General features: G+C 37.2%; 1 protein-coding gene across 1 annotated transcript in view; it reads left to right on the forward strand.

The window, feature by feature from the left end:
• Positions 1 to 13,699, forward strand: part of EPB41L2 (erythrocyte membrane protein band 4.1 like 2) — a 280,886-nt gene extending 267,187 nt beyond the window's left edge. The window contains exon 22 of the mRNA XM_069077330.1: positions 12,362 to 13,699. The gene's annotated coding sequence lies outside the window, so the exon portion shown is untranslated. The remainder of the gene's footprint in view (positions 1 to 12,361) is intronic.
• Positions 13,700 to 14,337: the final 638 nt, after the last annotated feature.

The following is a 14,337-nucleotide window of genomic DNA, read 5'->3' on the forward strand; positions in this document are numbered from 1 at the left end:
ATTCATAACACAAAAAAGGTTAAGAACCACTATTTCACAGACTTGTTACAAAGCCACACATTTTATGAGAGAAGGTAACTGAGCTTAGTGGTTCTGTCTTTGGCCATGGAGTGGGAGGAGAGCCAAGCAAAGACAGAACCCATGACATAAATCCCATTAGCACCATACTTTAATCAGCTGAGCTCATCAGTCACACTTTCAAGTGAGTCCAACTAAGTCTCAAAGTAATCTATAGGAAGGTTGAATAAATACCACAGGGAGCTTTTCCAACCCTTATCTCCCTTATCTTAGCCAATAATTTTACCCTCTTTGTTTATTTAGTTTTTATCAAAACTATTAATAAATGCTATTTTAGGAATGATACCAAACCTGTGATTTCACTGATATAGGGAGCTCCCGGATGAGAAAACTCTTAAGTCAACACAGGACAGATCTATAGAAATTTCAGTTTATTTCTTAGAGTGCTTAGATGTTCATTGCTTTCTCTGGTTGCTAGGTGGTGTAGTGCAAGGCTTGGAGTTCAGGAAGACTCATATTCCTGGGTTCATATCTAGCCTCAGACACTTACTAACTTTGTGATCCTGGGCAAGTCATTGGACCCCGTTTGCTCAGTTTCCTCCTCAGTAAAATGAACTGGAGAAGGAAATGGCAAAACCACTCCAGTATCTTTGCCAAGAAAACCCTAAATTAGGTCATGAAGAGTCAGACACAACTGAAACAACAGAATTATTTAGTATGGCTCAGATGCAGAATTTGAACTCAGGTCTTTCTGGCTTCACAGCCTAGTTATGATCACATGTGTCTCTCAAATACTAATTTACTGAATTTGATCTCCCCATTTCTATTGTGTACACTCTGATGGAACTGTGAAGGAGCCTTGATACTGCATAAATTATCTGGAATATGATTTTCCAAACAGGAATCACTTACTTGTTCAAACCAACATTTCAAAGGAGGGATCATATTAAAGATGCTGGAAAATGAACTCACAAGCCAAGAAGAAAATTAGCATGAAGTATCTAACTGATTTAACAGGAGTAAAGAATTATTTTGGTTGAAGTAGCACTCCCTAATCAGGAGATGCTCATTTACATGGGCTCTGATTAGCATTGTCCCCACCTTTGAGGAAAAGGGCAAATATATTGATTTACCAAATGACTGTTTTCAGGTTAAGAACCAGGAGTTCCTCTGGCTTGCTTATATTAGTCTCACTCTTAAAATGTAGATGATATGGAAGCTCTCCTTTCAATACAATTTTAGTCAAACCGCAAATGAAGCCTGATTCGATATTAGAATCAAAAGTAAATGAATAAATGGAAGGTGCCTTTGGTTTTGTAAAATCCCCCCCCTTCCCCTGTTTTCCCTGGTGGAAGATGATTTTAGTATTTCTCCATAAGTTTAGTGAAGGTTGACTGAGGCTCTGTCATAGTGCACATGCACCCTAATACAGACTGGTTTCTATCTAATGCTGCTGGACAGATCTGTGGCATTTGGGATACCAACAAGGCACTGACCTTGAGCTGAACTGGGATTATTGAGTATTTAAAATAGTTTTTATTTCACTCTTTTTTCCCTTTGGGAAGAATTATAGGTTGTAGGGAAGAACAAGCATTTGGTTGTACTGTGCGAGTTTATCTCTGAAGAACAGATGATTAGAATATTGATGGAAGTTATGCACATATAGATTCTGCCTTATTAAAATTATAAAGAAAACTTTTTTTTTTTTTATCAAAGCAGTCAGAGAATAGTTACCGGCTGCCTTGTGAGACATTTGAACAGGCTACATGAAATCGCTTTGATGTAGTGGAGAGTGCTGGACTTGAAATCTGAATTTCACCCCGACACTGGTCAAATCACTTAATTTTTGGGGGGTTTCAGTTTCCTCATCTATAAACTGAAGGGATTGTTTGGATTCAGTGACGTCTAAGGACCCTTCCAGCTCCAAATCTGTGACCCCATGGACTTCTAATGAGGCTCCCAATAATAGGGTGACAAATGAGATTGGTGATTGTTGGTAACATTGATCTGAAACTACAATTCTGTGACTCTTATTTTAAATCTATAATTAGACTTTAAATTCTTCTGATTATTTGGGACCTGGTCTTCATGATGCCTGTAGGTGGCGGTTAAGCAAAAAAAAAAAAAAATGTGGAAAAAAGTGAAATTTGAGATTATGAAATGTTGCATAGCAAATTGAAGAAGTATATGGTTGGGAATAAAGTTGAAAATGTTGACCAAACAAGACTTTTGTCCATACTTTCTTTATCTTCCATTTCCTTATGCTTAGAAAAAGTGGGCTGATTTAAAACTTTTTAAAAATTGGCTATCGTTTTATTTTTGAAAGTTCATTTTATATTATGTAATTGTATACATATATGAAAAGTTCATTTCATATATGTATTTGCATACTGTGTATGAGGTTTATACATTTGTATACATGTCTGTACATGGTGCCTAATAGAGAATGCCATAATATTTGTGTAATTACTTAAGTATTAGGTAAATTATTTCAAGCAAGTTTTTAGTAATTTTATAGTATTTTAATACTTTATTCAATGTGCTTCTTGTATCTGTAATTCTTCTCTGATGCTAATAATAAGCCCATGGAGTAATCAGGACAGGTGTTAGCTCCCCTTTTTTATTTATTTTTTTAAAGCATTCAGGGTTGAGTAACTTGCTCAAGGTTACAGGGCCAGTTATTTCTGGGTGTGGTGCTAAGTATCTGAGCCCGGATTTGAACCCCAGGTCATCCCACACTGGAGCTAGTGCTCTTACTCGCTGAGCCACCTGGCCACCCCTAAGCAATTGGGGTTAAGTAACTTGCTCAAGGTTACATGGCCAGGTGTTTCTGGGTGGATGCTAAGTGTCTGAGCCTGGATTCAATCCCCAGGTCACCCCAACACTGGAGCTGGTGCTCTTACTTGCTGTGCTACCTGGCCGCCCCGCTCCCCTTTTTTAAACGAAGAAACTGAACTAAGAGAGTTTGTGACTTCCCTCAAGTCACACAGAGATTGAACCAGAATCCAAGTATTCGCTTAGTACCACTTTCTTTCCTCTACCTAATGCCTTTTCCCCACAGAAAAGGGCCCATTGAGAACAGTTCACATGTCTCTTGAAAAGTGTGTTTGAAAGGAGATAAAAGTATTTTTTCCTTCTACTTTTAACCCTGGTGTGTGGCCATCACTGAGCAGCCACTAACTGTGGTTCTCCTCTGTGGGATTTTTTTCAGTGGTTATATACCAGATGCTTTTTCCTATTACATTTATTGTCTGAAAAAAACTAAAAAAAATTTTTTTCAAGTGCTTTATTTTAAAGAGAGGCCCCTAAAGATCTGAATCTAGTTGAATTGACCAGAAGACCTTCTAAGCATTATTACCAAAGTGGATTCCCTTTGAAAGCTTTGCCACCTTGTCTAAGACTTAGAAGTAGAAGTCCCTTTAACTAAAGGGGAAAAAAAAGACTTCCTAGCATATAGAACATGTACAGTTAGTCAATGAAAGAAAGGAGAGAAAAAAAAGACTTGACTTTTCCCCTGTAGGCTTAATACTTTTTCGTCTCAAGCAGACAAAACTGTAGATTGAAATAGGAGAAGGGACAGAATGTAGGTACCCTTTCACGAGAGAAAGCCTCAAAACTCCTTTTGTAAAGTCAACCTGATGACATGATCTCTCTGTCTGTATCCATTCTTTTGGAAAAAAAAATGCATGTTATCTTTTGTTTTAGAGTAGTTTCTTTAACTCTCACCAAATGTTTCCAGATTCAATTATCAACTCTTAGAGGTGGGGGTGACCTTTGCTCAACTTCTCCCCATCTTACAGTTAAAAAAGCTGAGGACCAGAGAACGTAAAGGACTAACACATCATTCTATGGATAATGGTAATACTGGGCTTCAAACACTCAGATCTTTTGGTCATAGAAGTATAGATTTAGAGCTTGAAGGAGCCTTAACAGTCATCTAGACCAACTACTTCATTTTACAAATGAGGAAATAGGGACCTACAGAAATTATTATCTAAGGTAGAGATTTTTTACCTGTGGTCTATCAATTCATTAAAAAAAATATTTAGATAGTTTTATTTTAATATAATTGGTTTCCATCATAATCCTGTGTATTTTATTTTATGCATTTAGAAACATTATTTTGTAAAGGGGCTCATACACTCTACCAGACTGCCAAAAAGGGTCCATGACATAGAAGAAATTTAAGAACCCCTGATCTAAGGTTACACAGTTTAGAAAATAGAAGAACTAGGATTCAAACCCAGGTCCTTAGACTCCAAATCTGATTCTTTTTACTGTATGACACTGCAGCCCTTATTCCTATGCCAATTTTTTTTCTTTCCCAAGGAAGATACTTCAGACTGGTGTGGTTCACAGATTTTTCATTATTCATGTGGAAGGATCTGGCTCTACTCATTTTAGATGATGGTCATTCTTGCATGCAGGATCTAAAATGCCATTAAACTCACCTGTTTTACCCAGTGTCTCCATATCATCTATGCTTAAACCAACATTTTAGGAGTATTTATCTCTGGGTACAAGGAAAAGAACACTGAGCTTGGAGTTGGGAGGTTAAAAATCCTGATTCTAACTTAGCTAGCTTATGTGACTTCAATTAATCACCTAGCCTTTCTGAGCTTAAGTTTATGTATATCTAAATGAAAATTAATAATCCCTGCTCTATTTACCTTATGGTATTATTTTGAGAAAAGCTCTGTAAATCTTAATTTATGGAAATCTATGTCACTGTGTGCTGCATTCTTGAGGTCCATGACTTTTAGGCTAAATCACCTTTCTGCATGCTAAATTCCTTTTTCTGGCTATTGGCCATTGATTTCCATCCAACACACTGAAAAAATCAAATACACATGTACTGTGAGAGTTTAAAAGGAAACTGGCAACTAGCTTTATTGTTGAAGAATTTGGACCTAACAGGGAGGAAATGAAGTCTGACTGAATCAGTATATTTGTGCAGTGTCCTAAAGGGGGAGATAGAGACAAGGGAATATGTATGACTATCACATCTAGAAATGTTTGCCTGTGAAGTCAGGGGTTTAAGGGTGGGGGTAGGGAGGGGATAAAACTAGGTCATGGAAACGGTGTTGTTTTTACTGGACCAGAATTCTGACTAATGCAGTATATTCCAACATCTGGGATTTTACCTAAGCACAAAAGGAGCCATATGACCATGCAGATGTTGGTGAAAAGTACAATCATGTTAGATTAATACATACTCTATATTAAGATAAGGACATTAAAGTGTTTCTCCAACCCCCATAGGAAGAAACTCAAGCTTTAAAAATGGTAAGAGTTGATGAAAATCCTAATAATGCTCTTAGATCAAGAAACCAAAAAAAAAAAACATTACTTAATTTTCACTTTGGGACATATGTTGAGCAAATTGAGATTGTTTTTCTCCTTCATTGAAATAAGAAAATATGAGCTAGTCTTTAAATTTAAACCCAGGAAGAGAAAAGCACTGGTCTTGAAGTCAGAAGATGTGACTTTGAGTTGGCCACTTGACTTTAATTGCTTGACCATGAGCAGGTCACTTGACCTCTCTAGGCTATTAATTTCCTCATCTGTAAAGTGAATGAATGCATTATTACAGATGATTTCTAAGATGGAATTCTAGGTTTTTAGTTTGTTGCTTTCTGTTCCGCATGCATCCCACAAAGGCAGATAACTGAGGATCTTATTTAGAGTTGTCCCACTGACATTATTCCCTTCATTCATATCATTAGATATTTTATACCTAAAGATGACTATATATGTGTGTACATATACATATAACGTATATTCAGCTGCATATCTCTACATAATAATCAACCGTAATTTATTAAGCCTTATAATATACCAGGCATAATGCTAAGGTACTGTGGATACAAATACAAAAGTAAAAGTTTCTGCTCTCAAGAGTTTACATTCTAATGAAGAACATGTTCTTTGTATGTATATGTGTATGCCATATGCGTAATTGTGTGTGTATATACCAAACATACAAAAAAGGCATAAGGTAACCTTAGATGGGAAGATACTAGATGATGGGAGAACTAGGAAAGACCTCCTCAGAAGGTGATAGTTGAACTAAAGCTTAAAGTAAACCAGATAACCAAAGTCCAAGAGCCGAGCAGTTGCATTTCAGGAACAGAGATTGGTTAGTTGGTTGTTTTCTATCACACTCTAAGAGAAGCAAAATGGAGAACAAGCATTACAGAAGCATAGAGTCACACCTGAGGAGCAGGTAGGCCAGTGTGACTGAACTGTAGAGGATGGAGAAGGGAGGAATGTGCAAGAGAATGGAGGGATAGCGAGGACCCAATTGTGAAGAGCTTTCATTATCATACAGAGGAATTTGTTCTTGCTTGTAGAAGTGACAGGGAGCTGCTGCAGTTTAAGAGAGATGCTGTTGTCAGGCCTTTGCTTTAGGAAAATCACTTTGGTGGCCATATAGAGGATGGACTTAGGGGACTAGGCTTTAGGGGAAAAGGCCGAATAGTAGGTTGTTGTATTGAATCGTCTAGGTAAGAGGTGATAAGGGTCTGACTCAGCATGGAGAAAAGGGGACTTATGCAAGAGATTTGTGAGCAGGAACCACTCAACCTCTCCCCCATTCCTAAATGCTCTCACAGTAAATTGCTGTTTCACTTGGAATAGTTGGGGAATAAGTTCTGGCCAGAGAATATTTTGATTGACTAATAGATTTTTATTTAATTGTAATAATTATTACTTAGAGGTATCCAGGTGAGAAAGACTTATAATGAAACACTAAACATAATTCCATCATTGTTTGAAGGTTCTTTCTTAATGTCACTTATTTTTATATACATACATATATACAGATGTATATATAGATGTGTGTATATATGTTTATGTGTAATATATGTATAGGCACATACATAAGTAATTGGGAAAATGTTTTGCTTTGGCTGTTTAAATTCTGGATAAACTTTTAATTTACATTTATAATTTTATCCTCCACCCCCCCACCCCCCCCACCCCCCGCTCCATATCCCTTTTGGCCAAAGTCTTGTCCATTTTACCTTCACATCATCACTCACATCTGTTCTCTTCTGTACTCACACAGACTTTCCCATAGTTCTGACCTTCATCACCTCCCTTGGATTGTTGATTGCAGTGCCCTCCTAATTGGTCTCTCTAGGTTCTAGTCTCTCTCATCTGCAGTGCATCTTCACCTAGCTAAAAATTGATATTCCTAAAGCAAAGGCCTGCTCATGTCACTCACCTACTTAAGAAGTTTCCTGGATAATTTACAAATTCCTGTGTTTGGCATTTAAGCCCTTTGTCTTCTAGTTTCAAGCTGTCTTTCCAAACTGACTTCACATTACTCTCTTCTAGCTTCTCCTATTTTTATGCTCTGTCTAAACTGGCCAACTTGCTATTTCCCATACAGGACATGCTGTCCCCTGCCTCCATTTAGGCTATTTCCCCCTGAGCCGGAAATGTTCTCCCTCCTTACACTGGACTCCCTAGCTCCCTTCAGGGCTCAGCACTAGTGTGTCTTCCCACAAGAAGCCTTTTCTTATTTCCCTGTTTAATAATTCCCTTCCCATTACTGTATATTTGCCTGTTGTTATATGCCTTTGCCCTGCCATCAAGAGAGTGTTAGTTCCCTGAGAACAGGGACTGTTAGGTTTTTGTCATTGTAACCCTAGAATCTAGTGCAGTGACTTACATAGAATAGATGCTTAATAAATGTTTGCTGAATTGATTAAATGTCTGTCTTGCATACATGGGGCATAATAGGTTTATAAGCCTGTTAAGAATCTGTACCCTCCTCTTAGCACATTATTTATTTACCTACTGTGTGCAAGCTTGGATTACATTATGTGGGGTTGTAGAAATGCATGTTTGTCTGAGGGGACCACATTTCACCAATCAGAGTGGCTTACATGCCAAAAAAAGTAAAATGTTGGATTTTGGAAGAAATGTGGGAAAACTAGGACAGTAACACTGTTGGTGGAGTTGTAAACTGATCCAACCATTCTGGAGAACAATTTTGAACTATGTCCAAAGGACAATAAAACTGTGCATGCCCTTTGATCCAGCAATACCACTGTTAGGTCTGTATCCCAAAGACATACAAAAAAGGGGAAAAGAAACTATTTATTCAGAAATATTTATAGCAGCTCTTTTTTGTGGTAGGTAAGAATTGGAAATCAAAGGGATGCCAATCAGTTAGGGCATGGCTAAACAAATTGTGGTGTATGGTCGTAATGGAATATTATTGTGCTATAAGAAATAACAAGCAGGATAACTTTCAGAAAAACCAGATATGAACTGAAGCACAGTGAAATAAACAGAACCATTCACCTTGTATAACAGTAGCAGCAATGTTATTCGACAAGCAACTGTGAATAACTTAGCTGTTCTTAGCAATACAATGATCCAAGACAATGACAAAGGACTAATGATGAAACATATTATACACCTCTAGAGAAAGAACTGATATTGATTGAATACAGACTGAAGCAGGCTCGTTTTCACTTTTTTTTTCCTTTATTTGAGTCGTCTTGTATGAAATGGCTAATAGGGAAATATTTTATATGATTGCACATATATAACCTATATCTGATTGCTTACCATCTCAGGGAGGGGGAGGAAAGATAGAGTGTGGAGGGATCAAATTTGGAACTCAAAATTTTAAATATAAATGTTAAAAGATTAATAAAAATGAAAACCTGTTTTAAGATTATCCAATGGTGGATAACCTACTACCTCCAAAAAGAAGAAGAAATTCATGTTTGTAATAAGGCTTCAATACAAAATAAAGTTGTTTCTTTTGTTTGGGGGCCTGTGTTAGTCTAAACTTTATTTTCTTCTATCAGAAGACATAAGAAGAGACCTAGAGCTGTCTCCAGACATACTTCATACATTCCTAGGGTTCATTCTTCCTGATAGGGAGTAGAAAGGGTTTTAGTTCTATGCAAATGCAATGGGTTTTACTAAATAATGGAAATACAGCTAACATTTGAGGAACCAAGATTACTTGTATAATTAATAAACACAAATAAACCGTATATTGGTTAAGTATTAGCCTTATCCGTTTCTCCCATTTCTTAATCCTCACACAAAACCACCCCAAATCCTTTTTCCAAAGCTCCTCACTAGAAGAAAAATGGATTAGCTTGAGTTTTCTCCTCTGATGTCACCAATTTTACCCTGAAGTAGATACTAACGAGCAAGTGACTTAATGGCTTTAAGACAGGAAGTGAGAGGGGTGGCTAGGTGGCACAGTGAATAGAGCACCAGCTCTGGAGTCGGGAGGACCTGAGTTAAAATCCGGCCTCAGACATTTAACACTTAGTAGCTGTGTGACCTTGGGCAAGTCACTTACCCCAATTGCCCTGTCTTCCTCCCTCCAAAAAGCAAAAAATAAAAATAAAAAAGGAAGTGAGAAACAAAGAATAAATGTGTAACCAGACCCTAAATGATGACAAGTCTGGATTCTGGAGTAATGCAGTCTTTTGGAAACCTAAATATTGGAGAATTTTTCTATAATATTTTTCAAATATGAGTATGGAAAACCAACTATTTCAGTTTACTTTGGGACCGCTATCCTTTGATATTATTCAGAAAAAGAGCCCATAATTACTTCTTGGGGAATCTTGGAAAGGAACTGAAATTCTTGTTCTTGAAACTCAAGATGAATAAAACACCCCTTTTTCTGAAGCTCTTATCTCCTTTAGTGACAACATTTTTTCTTTACTTTCTTCCTATCTCCTTTTTCTCTCTTCTGATTCTCTTTTTTTAATGTGAACTCAACACTCATCAACAGATATTTCAATATACAAATGGTTAAAAGGAGGATTGTAGAAGAAACCATGAGTTTCCATTACACAATTAACTTTTTAAGAGACATACATATGGGAGTGAGTGGGTGGATAGGGTAGGGTGATGACCCCAAAATCCAACTTTACTGCCGTTTTAAAATCTCTCTATCTCTGTGTCTCTGTCTGTCTCTCCCTCCCTCTCTTTCTCTTTCCCTCTCCCCACCTACACACACACACACACACACACACACACACACACACACACACAATGTGAGGAAGTTTCTATTCTAATTCAGGTCAGTATCTTCTTTGCAATTTGGTCTTAGCGATTTTCCCAGAGAATTCAGAGGTTAAGTGACTTGCCCATTGTCACATAGCCATTATATATGCATATACATGTATGTGTGTATACACATATGTTATATATACATATATAATGAGATGGTAACACAATTATTCTTTGTTCCCCTCTGCATTTATTTTTTCTTCTGTGCATTTTTATCTGTTCTCATGACCAGAATTACATCTCTTAATCCTGACCTACATCCAAGTCTTCTGGCTGTCGTTCAGTCATCTCATTCGTGTCCCACTCTTCGTGACTGTATTTGAGATCTTCTTGGCAAAGATACTAGAATGGTTTGCATTTCCTTCTCCAGCTCATTTTCAGATGAGGAAACTGAAGCAAACAGGGTTAAGTGACTTGCTCTGGGTCACATAGCTAGGATGTGTCTGAAGCCAGATTTGAACTCAGGAAGATGAGTCTTCCGGACTCCAGGCCTTGAATTCTTTCCACTGCATCACCTAGCTGCTCATCTAAGACTTACTCTGATGTTTACACTAACCAACTGGGCAAGCTTAGAAAACTAAACTTTATTTTGTGACTTTCGCAAAAACTAAAAATATCACTTTGATGCCACTTTCCATTTTGATTCCCTGTTATCATCTAGAAGCAAGTATCTACCAAATCAAAACACATTATTTTTCCCCTTCTAAAATTCCCAATTCAATTACTAGGAAAGCATTTTCATAAACTATTCTCTCTGGGCCTCAGGCATAATACCTTGGCTCTATTTTAGTTTCTTTCTTGTTCTGAATTTTAATATTTAATCACCAAGTTAGTTATTTTGTTTATGTATTTCTCAAATGTGCTCCTTCTCAATTCCTACTGTCCCAGGACCTTATCGTGTTCTCGTTGGCCCTGCTGTAACAGATTCATAACTGGTATTCATATTCCCCGGTTTCTCTCCAGTCATTCCTATTTGATTATAAAGATACAGTTAAAGCATTTTTTTAAGTGCATACTATGTGTATAAGCTTATCAGATAAAAATTTAGCTTTCATGGAGAGCTTATTTAGGAATTTGGAAGACTTGGCTTTAAATCCTTCCTGTCAGCTGGTCACAACTCCAAAAGACTCAAGTAACATTTTATTACAAGAGAAATCTGAAATATGCATGCTCAGTCCCCTTTTGTACAGAGCACAAAGGGGACTAACGATGCAGGCAGAGCCTTGGGTATTTAGATATTACAGTGAAAAGGGGAGTTCTCATGGGAGGAGTGGAGGCCGATCCCCTCCCAAATGGGAGTGGTATGGGAGAAGGAAGGGGCGAGTAGGGGAGCGGGACCAGGGGCAGGAACAAGAGTGCTTGGGAACTCTTGGACCATGGAGCACGGTTGTTCTGCTTTTCTGAAAGGGCCCCAGCTGCACAAATAGTTTATTAGTGTGGGCTGGACTGGCCAGAATCAGGTTTGTAGCTGATTTGGCTTGAGGGGCATGCTGAATTCAATTAAAAAGAAAAGAAAAGAAAAAAGGAAAGGTTAGTTCAAGAGGCTTCATCTCTGGAAAATAGGACAACGCAAGAAAATAAGATCAGAGGGGGGTTCACCACCTTCCCATGCCTCATCCCCATTTATATGATTTTGGGCAAGTCTTTTAGCATCTTGGTACCCTAAGGCTAAGGTACCTAAGACTAAACTGCAGAACTGAATTACCTGTCTGCATTAGGGAGAGTTTCCTTATCTGGGAGTTCTCTATGCCAAAGAAATCACAGGTTCAAATCCCCTTGCACCGCTCTGCCCCTTGACTCTCCAAAAAACTCCTGCCCTGATAACAATGTGGTTCTGTCTACTTCTTATTCCACACACTCCCAATAGGCACATTTTCCCCATTCATCCTCATCTGGGAAAATCCCATTCATCCTTAAAAGTTCAGATTAAACATTACCTTCTTCATAAGACTTCTCTAATGATTCCAGTCTACACCAATTTCACTGCCCTCTGAATACCTGTCACACTTACTGTCTTTGCCAAGTAGTCTAAGGCATGCTTTCTTATTCTCTAATTGTGTTAAGTGTTCCTATATATTATGTCAAAAAAATTAAGCCTTTTGAGCCTAGGGGTTACATTTCATTACTGATTTTATATTCATGGTGTTCTAGAACAGGGATAATTAAATAGATGCCCAAATAAGTGATTTTTTAAAAAAAGTTGCATCTTTTAACATTGAAATTTTATAAGTATTGATGTCTTTGTATCCTGAATAAACTTTGCCTCTCTTTTCTTTCCCAGAAATGCTCTTTTCAAATTACATTCAACTCTGTGAACATGAAGAATTCTGACCAATCCTAGTCCTGATGCCACACCACTACTCCAATGAATTTATACCAAGCAGTAACAATGACCAGTCACCTGAAGATTAAAATGCCAACACCAAACCTTACCTTAACATCTCTGGTCTATGCTGTTTCCTGACATCTTAATTATTATTCATCTTTTTTATTTTGTATAACCACTTCCTAATATTCTTAGTTTTTATTTTATTTTTGTTTTTCAAAGTTTAGGATTTGTCTTTGACTTTGTGTACAACTACCTGCTAATTATGCCTGCTTTCTGATCAAATGATAGTGAACACAGCCAGCCTCAGCTGTCAGGTGCTGTTCACTTGAACAGGTGCTGTTGTACAAAAAAAAAAAAAAAGGAAAATCTTTTGACTAATTTAGATGGGGGGTATCACCCCCTTGACTCTTGTCAATTGAAATCTTACTGGAATAATTTACAGATTTTTCAGATTGAGGTCAATATACTGCCTAAGATAATATTACAAAGTAGGGTTGGTTTTTTTTAAAGTTTCCTACATTTTGAAAAATTTTGGTCATGTTTGAGAATTTCACTTGAGATATGTTTTATATTGAGCCCTCTTAACTCTTTCATTCCAAATGCTCTTTACTTTCATTGGAAAGTAAGAGGCAGATTCTCCAGATTAGAGAGAGTTATGAAGGAGGCCCATGAGCACTGTTCTTAGAGAGAGACCTTGTATTCCAGTGCAGATAATGCTCAGCTGGTTCTCAGACATGCAGTCTCCTGAAGCATTCCAGAAAAGGGAGGGAAGGAAGGAGAGACACTTCTTCCCTCCTGTTAAAAGATATAGGCAGCTTAAAACCTTAGTGCTTTTCTCTTAACAAGTCCAAATTTCAAAATCTTCCATTATTTGTACCCTTCTGTAGAATGCTTGCTTTTTATTAAACCTCATTGTCTACGTGTTTAAAAAAAAATAAACTGACCCTCTTTTGTTGCTGAAAAGGTAGATCTGTTTCAGATAGTGTATCTGATGATTCATGCAGGTTTTAAAGGATGCTGAGGGAAAGGGATGGGTGCTGGGGTGGTTTTATGGTGGTGAAAAGGAAGCTACACTATTTGAAGTTGTCACCAGAGACACCAGAAAGGGGACTTAAGATTAACTGTGTTGAAACTTCATTTTTGTTTTTGTTGTTATTTTGTTTTGTTTTGTTTTTGGCTGTTGTCTATAGTTACAATGCCAGATTAGATTTATAGCAGCTTGAAATTGTATTACGTGATATTTTGCTCTCTGTAATACTGTTATAAAATAAAATTTGTTTATTCTCTAAATTTGTCACCTCTCTTTAATCTAAAAGTTTTGGAAAGGAAAGAGTTGGTGTTTTTAATCACCTCCCCTGACAATCCATATTCTCGGTCTTGGAATTACACATTGTCAAATCACCACCATTTCAAATAAACTGAAAACTTGTTACTGCCACCTAGAGTACCCACATTTAGTTATGTTTGGTTAAATAATCTGCATTGATTTTCTGCATTATGTTATATCATGTTTATTATATTATATTAATTTTCTGCATTAATTTTCACTTGCTTCAGTGGACTAAGGCTTTTCTTTCAGAAAGAGCTCTACTGTAGAATCTTTCAGTAATTTTAATTCATTTGAAACGATTTCCAATCATCATCACCTAGGAAAGGGGATGAACTGACCAGTTACTCCATAATAGATTGTTATACAAAGCCATTCCATAATGTATCTTGTGAAAAAATGGTATGTTTATCACAAATCCTCCATTTTCCTTCTTCATTCTCATGGAGAACAGCTTTTCTGTTGCATATGCCCCTTCCTGTGTTGTATGGCTTGATTCTTTTAGGAAAATTCCCACAGTGGTATTAAAGGATCAGGATTTCCCTCATTTTTTCTTTGAATGGGAGGCTATTTGAGTGGAAGCAATTTATTTACTTAATTT

The sequence above is a fragment of the Petaurus breviceps genome, unplaced genomic scaffold (genome assembly GCF_028583685.1).
Source record: "Petaurus breviceps papuanus isolate PSGF00001 unplaced genomic scaffold, PetGlider_PUasm1.0 90977, whole genome shotgun sequence".
NCBI classification, from domain to species: domain Eukaryota; kingdom Metazoa; phylum Chordata; class Mammalia; order Diprotodontia; family Petauridae; genus Petaurus; species Petaurus breviceps.